Below are 9,119 nucleotides of genomic sequence, written 5' to 3' on the forward strand. Positions count from 1 at the left end.
ACTCTTCACTAGTGGAGCAAAGCTATTCTTCATGCCTACTTGGAACTCAGCTTGTGGGTCGGTCAGTGTTTAATTGATTAATTCCATTTAGAAATAGAAATCCAATAATTAAAAAAAAAAAGAAAAAAGTTGGTTATTTGATTTTCATTTCAAATTGAAAAACTAAAACTGAAATTAAGGCATTTTTTTTTTTTTTTTTTTTTTTTTTTTTTTTTATCAGGGTAAAGAATGGTTAAAAAAAAGCAAAAAAAAAAAAAAAAAAAAAAAAAAAAAGATAGATTTTCAATTTTTGTTTCTAAAACCAAAAAAAAAACAGAAATTCTAGAGGACAGAAACTAAAAAAACGCCCGTTTTTTTCATTATGGTGAGACCGGAAGGTGTTCTTTTCAAGAGTACATATGAGGATAGGGATTTGTCTTCGTAGTGAGGTTTGCACTGAATAATACAAATACATATTTTGTTAATTTATTTTATTGATAATTGTATAAAAAGTAGTTGATTTTCAATTTTTGTGTCTAAAAACAAAAATACCAGAGGACAGAAACAAAATAACACCAATTTTTCAATATGGTGAGACTGGAAGTTGTTCTTTTCAAAATAAAAGCACATATGAGGACACTGCTGTTTTTCTGGCACCAAAATATTTGAATTATCTCTATTGTTTCCCTGCTGTTTAAAATGTCTTTGGAACTGTACTCCGAATTCATTTTTGAAATGGCAAAACAAGTCTTCTCATCTGCAGAAATCGTTGCAAATACAGTATATTACATCAAAGTGGGAGTGGAATGGGTTTTTCAGCAAGACGTGTGAGGAGATTTAGCACAGATGTGACTCACTGATGCACATTTGGAGTTGGTGAAAACCATAAATGAGGTCACAACCTGAATCTCCCTTTTGCTAAGTGTGTGTGTTCATATGAAGACCAAGGAATCTTTAGCAACTTTAACTTGTAACTATGTGTGTTTATGACAGTTATCAGTTATATAAATGAACAAAATATGTACTTGTATTAGTCAGTTCAAACCTCACAACAAAGACAAATCCCACATTTCAACAGAATGCATATGTGTGTGTGTATCTATATTTATCAGTTAGTCGCATTAAACCATTTTATGTGCAACTTGTCTTGCTGAAAAACCTGGTCAAATTCATTCTATTTCTAATTCGGAGATGAAAACACAGACCAAATTCATTCCACTCCCATTTTGGTTCGAAATATTTGCAGCAATTTCTGCTGATTAGAAGCCTTGTTTTGCCATTTGAAAAATTATTTTGGAATACGGGTGGGAAGACATTTTAAACAGGACGGAAAATATAGAGATAATTCATATATTTTGGCCCCGGTAAAACAACAATTGTTTCTGTCCTCAAATATTTCTGTTTTTAGAAACAAAAATTGAAAATCAAACCATTTTTAAATGTTTGTTTATCACTTTTTGACCCTGATAAAGAAATATGCCTTGAATTTCAATTTTAGAACTTTTTGTTTTTGTTTTTGGATTTCCTTCAATGACCAAAACATACACTGACCCTTGTGGTAGCTACTGCTGTAGCCTGGGCCATAACAGGATCATGTTGGGGCATCTAACCGCTTTAAAGCGAGCTGGGAAGTCCTCTCTGTTGTGCAAAAGCATTTACATTGGCACGGTAATGTCGTGAGTTGTGAAATCATCTCTGATATTTTCTTTTTTTTTTTGTACCCCACTCTGGTGTACATGTGGTTATGCGTTTGTCACTGATCTTTATCGTTATCTCAAAGGTGTGCTCTGCCTTCAGTGACACTGCATTAGAAATTTCCTCTTGCTCTTTTTTGCTGCTGCATCTTCCAGTGAGAAAGGCAAGGTGTTCTTTTTCTGCAGTATAAATATAAATGCTTTATCCTATGGGTGCATTGCATTATCCACACAGTGGCAAATGTCATCAGTTTTATGACAAATCTCTCTCTCGATATTTGTTGAAGTTCAGAGCAAAAGGATTGGCCTGTCATATTCTTTGATTCTTACAGTTTAGATCGCATCCAATAAAACGGTTAGAGCAAAAACAATCTTCTCCCGGAGGAAAGTCAACTTATTTAGAAGACTGTCAGCAAAGATTAGATACGTACATACAGGCACTTGTGCGCATATTGAGAGGCTGAAATAACAGCGTGGGGTGGAAGTAATTTGCAGAAAATAAGCACTATTATAGAATCAAAAATCTTGGCTGTATATTTGGAAAATTGTTCTGCAAGACAAGATGACAATTTATAGACAGCCCACAGAAAAAAATAGTCAAATAAAATCTGTATTGATTTTATCTACATACTTAGCATTATATTTTTAACCTTTGGAAATGTAGAGTCACATACATGGTTGGTTAACTTCCACGCGTTTGTTCTGAGATGCTAAAAAAAAAGAATAACCTGAACTTTTAAATGCTTATCTGCATGATCAAAGAAACTTCTGCAGCATTGTGTGGTTTTCACGGAAAAATGTTTCTCAGTAACGCTTATTCGCACTTAAAAATTAATAAATTGAATATGACACCAATTCAAAAAATGAAAAAAAGTAAAGCAGAGATTTGCAAAAAACAAAAGGAATGTCTGAAGAGAGAGCTACATTATCAACATTTATGTCAGGAAATTGATGAACAAGGAAAAGAAAAAAAAGAGTTTTTTTGGTGTGTTTCTGTTATTTTGTGTGTAATTTTTTGTTGTTGTTTTATGTATTTTTTGTTGTCTTCTTTGTATAATATCTGTTATTCTATATGTTTCTGTTAGGTTGTGTGTTATCTGTAAGTTTCTGTATTTCTGTGGTTCTTTTCTATCTTTTCCTGTAATATTGTATGTTTTTTTCGGCTCATTTGGTGTGTTTTGCGTCTCATGGGATTAATTTGTGCATTTACTTTGCAGGCTGCACAAAATTAGACCAACAGCTGCATGTGGCCCCCGGGCCACCTGTTGCCCATGTCTGATGTTGAGTTAGTGTGTTGCTTTTTATTCATTGTCAGAATGTGTTTTTCTCAGGACTGTATAATTAAGAATAAAGGATATGTAGACAGGAAGAACTAGTAGAGTATTCTTTATTTATCCGACGGGGGGAAATTTACTGACAGCTCATTAAAAAGTGCATTAAAAAAGACAACAGAAGGCAACACACAGAAAAACCCGAAAGACACCTGAAAAATTGTGCAATGAAGATAAAATAAAATAAACATTACAATAATAGAAGCTATACATAAATAAAAATATAAATAGAAAAAAAAAATGATATAAAAATAATATAGAAATACAGATTCAAACATTAACAGGTGGGGGCAAGGAGATATATATCTACAGTAGAAAATAAATGTATAAATGTAGTGTCATTGTACATTTGTATAAGTTGCTGTATGTTATGACCATTGTATGCTTTTATGCAGACGACTACGGTGGCTGGGAAGTGTCAGGTGAATGCATTTACAGAAACGAACACAAATGCAAACAGGTCACAACACGAATGCAAACCGGCCACAACGGAAGTGTTTCCGACGGACCGGTATTACAGTCGGACAGGTATTATGATATGATAGCCTGATATGAAAAATATAAGAGTATCCTAATCAACTTTCACTTACTTTCATACGTGTTTCGATGTCTTCTTCTTGTTCTTCTCTGTTCTGGTGGGTTAGAAACATCCGCCAGAAACGTGTCCGTCTGTAATTCCGGTCCGTCGGAAACACTTCCGTTGCGGAAACCCGGTGGCTGGGAAGTGTCAGGTGAATGCATTTAACGAAATGAACACAAATGCAAAAAGGTCACAACACGAATGCAAACCGGCCACAACGGAAGTGTTTCCGACGGACCGGTATTACAGACGGACACGTTTCTGGCAGATGTTTTTAACCCACCAGAACAGAGAAGAACAAGAAGAAGACATCGAAACACGTATGAAAGTAAGTGAAAGTTCATTAGGATACTCTTATATTTTTCACATCAGGCTATCATATCATAATACCCGTCCGACTGTCCGACTGTAATACCGGTCCGTCGGAAACACTTCCGTTGTGGCCGGTTTGCATTCGTGTTGTGACCTGTTTGCATTTGTGTTCATTTCTGTAAATGCATTCACCTGACACTTCCCAGCCACCGTAGACGACACTATATATATATATATATATATATATATATATATATATATATATATATACAAAGGATTTTTATAATAATAATAATAATAATAATAATAAGTTCCAATTGTGCAATATTTCTCCTCCTCCTTTTTAAGTTTATACATTATACTTTTTTTTTTTTTTTTTTTTTAACTGTATGCAAGGATTTATTACCAAAAAATACATGAGGGGGGTGAAAGTAACTAGTAACTTTTACTTTGAGTACTATTTAATTGAGCTACATTTTACTTGTACTTCAGTATCTTATGTATGACTTACTTGTACTTGTACTTGAGTACAGTTTCAAAAAAATAACAGTACTTCAACTTGAGTCGGACATATCAGTACTCTTTACACCTCTGGTTATTGGTTCTTTTGTGAAAAATACTGGTATCTGGGGAGATGAAGTGGGGAAGATGGAAAAGCAGTGGGTGATTCACCGTGGTCAGATGCACACATCAGTACCGTATATATCTGCCTTCGAGGCAGCCAAAAATATCAAGTAACACATTATGCTGTCAGTTTCTGACTCACAATTGATGTATACAGTACAAAACGGGTGCACTTTCGCTGCTAGATGTGCCACCACAGGACACAGAATCCAAAGCACAGCAGTGGCCCTACGGCAAAGTAACAGTCATCACAAACCAGAGCTGAACAATCGGAGCACTCCTCTAGCAGTCATCACCTCACCCAGAGCCTTACCCCGGCCCTCCCTCTCCTCCCAACCGTCATTATGTCCGGGTTGGTTGCTTTATGACCAAGCGCTCCATTTGGAAGAGACAAAGTGCTCACTTGGACACAATGCAGGAATATTGCAAAAGGAAATGTTTCGCATGCTGCGTTGCCAAAAGGCACTGTTATGTATCCTTTCTGTGGCAGAGTGGACCACCTAGTAGAGAGGAGTGTGTGCGGAAATACATCTAAAGTGATATCCCTCAGCATGTACATGTTCCTGTCATTTGAGCAAAGTTCGAAGTTTGAATACTTTTGTTGACTACGAATAGAAATAGCCAATAATACAACCTTACTACAAACATATAACACCATTAACACCAGTTCATTCAATTCTCTAAAACTCTAAAACTGAGACAATAATTGCCATTTAATGCTGTTTTGGCACAGTGTTATGGTCGGCTATGATGTGATGCGTTTGATTGTTGTCTGGTCATTTCTGTTTTGTACAGTAGTTTCAAAATGTCCGTTAATAATTTTAGAAGAAATAAATAATAATTTGCTCAGTAAGGGTTTGGTGTAGAAATGTAACAAATTACTTTACTTCTAGTAAAACATACTTAAGTATCAATGAATTTATTGATTTAGAAATACACTCAAGAAAGTAAGTATCCATAAAAGCAACTCAATTACGTGAGTACTAATCCATTACTTTCACTTCTGCCAATAACTATTTAAAGGCTCCAAAATAGATACAATGTGTTTCTGTGGGAAAATGTATCTAAATAGTCTGGGTAAAATTAGAAAAAAAAATGTAGCCAACTTGCTTGATCGGTTTGTCAAGGTTGAATTAAATTTACACATTTGACGGCACAGTTACACACATTCGTGGGAAGATGATGTAAATATTAGTAGAAGCATGAATCAGCCGTAAACATTAGTCACTTTGATAAACTGATCAGTTTTTCTATTGGATACTGTTTGAAAACTGGTTTTGATGGATGTGCCTGACTGGAAAAAAGAGCGACATTTACAGCACAGTAATAAAATCTGTTTGCATCCTTGCCCTCTCTTTCATGTGTCACCTGTCCTCCATCTGAGTTAATAGCATATGATGTATACCACTATCTTAAGACTGGTAAAGTACCAACAACTGTCTTCACAATGCAATATTAGGCCTTAGCCAATAATAACAAAATATGCTAAAAGAACTTGAACATGCATTAAGTCTGATGAGGGAAATGCATTCATTCTTTGGCTTGCACTAATGGGTCTGTGTTTGGTGTGTGGGATTCCAACAGTTGATTACGGTAGAGGTTGTCTTTTTATTCACACACTGTACATTACAGTAAAACACATGGCAGCAGCGGCAGCAGTGGAGAAAACTGTCAGCTGAGTCAATAGTCCATTGTTTTGTCTGGTTTAAATATTTGATATATAATGTATATATTTTTTTTATTTTGTTAACTGACATTGATGTTATTAAATCAAGAGAAAAAACAGACGTTTTTCAAAAAGATAAGTTTTTCCACAAATGATAGCAGCTATGCCCCTTAGCCAGTTGGCTAAGTGGTGGTGTTGAACGAATGCAGCCTTGGCATCAAAGTTGGCCTATAGCTTGAAAGAACCTTTAAATTGTTAATTGGTAGTTCTTTGTTGGTTTAGTACTAAAGCGTGTATAATTAACAGAAAGCTTTCAAAGCCAAACTAAATATTAATCCACTTAAATAAAAGGGCATCTGTGTGTTTTGCCTAATTGTCCATGTTTGATCTACAGTATGTTACCTTGTTCTCAGTTTGTCTCTGACATGGGCTACATGTAGACTGTGAAGTATCTCTAAAGCACATGATACAATCGACATTTCTATTTGTTTTTGATCATTTACACAAGTATGGAATCCAATTATGATTAAAGAAAACTGGCATTCATCATATTAAAAATAAATGCTTTGCTAATATTAGCTTCCCAGGTGGTTTACTCATTTGTAATTCATATTTTTAAAGCGTCTTAATCATCAATGTCTCTTTAAAGTTCTTACAGTTGACTTTGTTAAACAAACTGGTCTTTAATACCCAGGCTTTGGGAGTAAGAGCGTAACATAATCTGGATACAAAAAACATGTATCTGTAATCCGTTATAGTATATTAAAAAAATGTGTAATCAGATTACAGGTATTTTTTCATAAAAACAGGGATTACTTCAATGGATTACATTTTAAAAGCAAGCGGAATATACATCAGTGCATCAGACACACAGTGTGCGCACACGCATTGCGACAACACAACAAATTCAACACGTGAAACAAGCTGTAACAATGTTGTGATGACACGAGCAAACAGCGCGGTCACCGCACTCTTGTCTGGAAACGGGCCAACGTGCCCGTGGACTCACAGAGTGGCTGAATTTAATACATCTGATCACTGAGTTTTCTAAGCAGAGTTGATGGAGCAGTAAATGTGTTTTATGTTTCTGTGTCACGTCAACACTGTAGTACCGTGGGACCTCTACACAGCAATCTGAAGCACGGCACTTATGGCGTTATATTTGTGCCACAATTCTGCTGTTAGCGCACGTCTGAACTTTATCATACATGGTCAGCGTTATAAAGATCATCTCTTTGATGGGATTAAAATGAAAGGTATAGAGGACGATTTTCCCGAAGTTTAAAAACCAAACGCCCTCTGCACATGTGCAACGCTCTAGCTGCTCAAGAGGGAACGCCTACGTGTGCAAGAGCGTGCACGAGCCCAGTTTTCCTTGTGCACAGCTCTGTTTACAAGTTGGAGTCGCATCGGTCATACAAGCTTAGCTTCCAAAAGAAGATTTGCACTTTTCCCACTATGTCAGACTTGCCACCGGGAAGTAAAAATCCATTCATTTTCAAAGGACCCGATGCGCATCGGGCACGAGCACGAGCACGTATGACGGTTTTATGTAAACATATCATCAGAATGATTGACAATTAGGAGGATCAATAGTCTTGATGATCTACCTGGAAGTTGAAGCCAAAATAACATCGTCCACAATGCCTTTAAACCAACTAGCAAAATAAATGTGCACAAAACTGTGTGAGCATCTCCAAGAACATGTTTGGATAATAAATAAAACGAATAGAAGCTGATTTTCATTAAAAACTTCAAGGCCTGTACAACATTATTTAATTACCTTGAGTGGGGTCAGGTTAAATATTTTATTATTTTATTTTATGTTGTGCATGTTGGAATGTCCGTGCTAAATAAATGTTTTCATATTTTTAATTGATTTATTTTATTAAGCATTAATATTAATTTAAACAATTGCAATGTTTTAATTTCAGTGGTTAGTACACATTCAGAGCCAGAAATGCAATGGTTACTAATAATTTGCATAATCATTTCTTTCGGTGTTTTAGTTTTGGCCAAAAAAATGTCATTTGGGTGCATTCCTAATGGAAACTCCTGCGTCATGTTTCATTTAAATCCGAAAAAGGAAACAATATCACAGCACAATGTGAATGATCTCTGCCTGCTGTTAAAATGTTGTCGTCATCCAGGGATTTTTGCTTTGACTCTGTATTATTTTATCCGCTCTGTGCTGCAAGTTAGCGGATCAGAAAATGGATGGATGGATGTGTTGCAAGTTATAACTATCCAGTCTTTTAAAAGCTCTTCTTAGGGAGGTTTAAAGAAAAAAAAGAAAAAAAAATCATGTTTTAGGGAAATATAAATATTTCTGCCAGAAGGCTGTAGGCTACTGCCTTTGTTAATCTAGGAAAGAATGTTCAACAAATTGTATTTGGCACACATATAAATAAAGTCAGCACCTGTACATTACATGACACATGCTGACACCAGAGTTGGGGAATGACTTATAATTTGCCCTGGAGCATGTTAATACCTCAAACATATGCTGAAAAATGTTGTCTGTAACCTTTGTAACTAACTAGAACTTATTAAAACCTGACTTACCACTTTCACGGGGGTGCTTTTTTTGTTTTACATATGTTACAAAAATGTAACAATAACAAATGTACCATACAATAATCTTTATTGTATGGTCAGTGGTCTAGGTTAATGATTCAACTGAATTGTTCATAATTAATGAGTAAATAGGTAGATAATCTTATTTATTTATTTAAACTACTGTGGGTACTCTCACTCTGTGTCTAAAACATTTTCACTAATACAGTATGACTGTAAAAGGTGATTTTATGTTACACATATTCTATACTTTTGTTTCTTTATTTTGTTCTTAATTTTGTTATTGAAATAATCCAAAAGTAATCTAAAAGTAATCCAAAAGTACAGTAGTCCCGGTTCACCTTTCGCGGCCTCAG

This window comes from Gouania willdenowi, chromosome 11 (genome assembly GCF_900634775.1).
Source record: "Gouania willdenowi chromosome 11, fGouWil2.1, whole genome shotgun sequence".
Taxonomy (NCBI): domain Eukaryota; kingdom Metazoa; phylum Chordata; class Actinopteri; order Blenniiformes; family Gobiesocidae; genus Gouania; species Gouania willdenowi.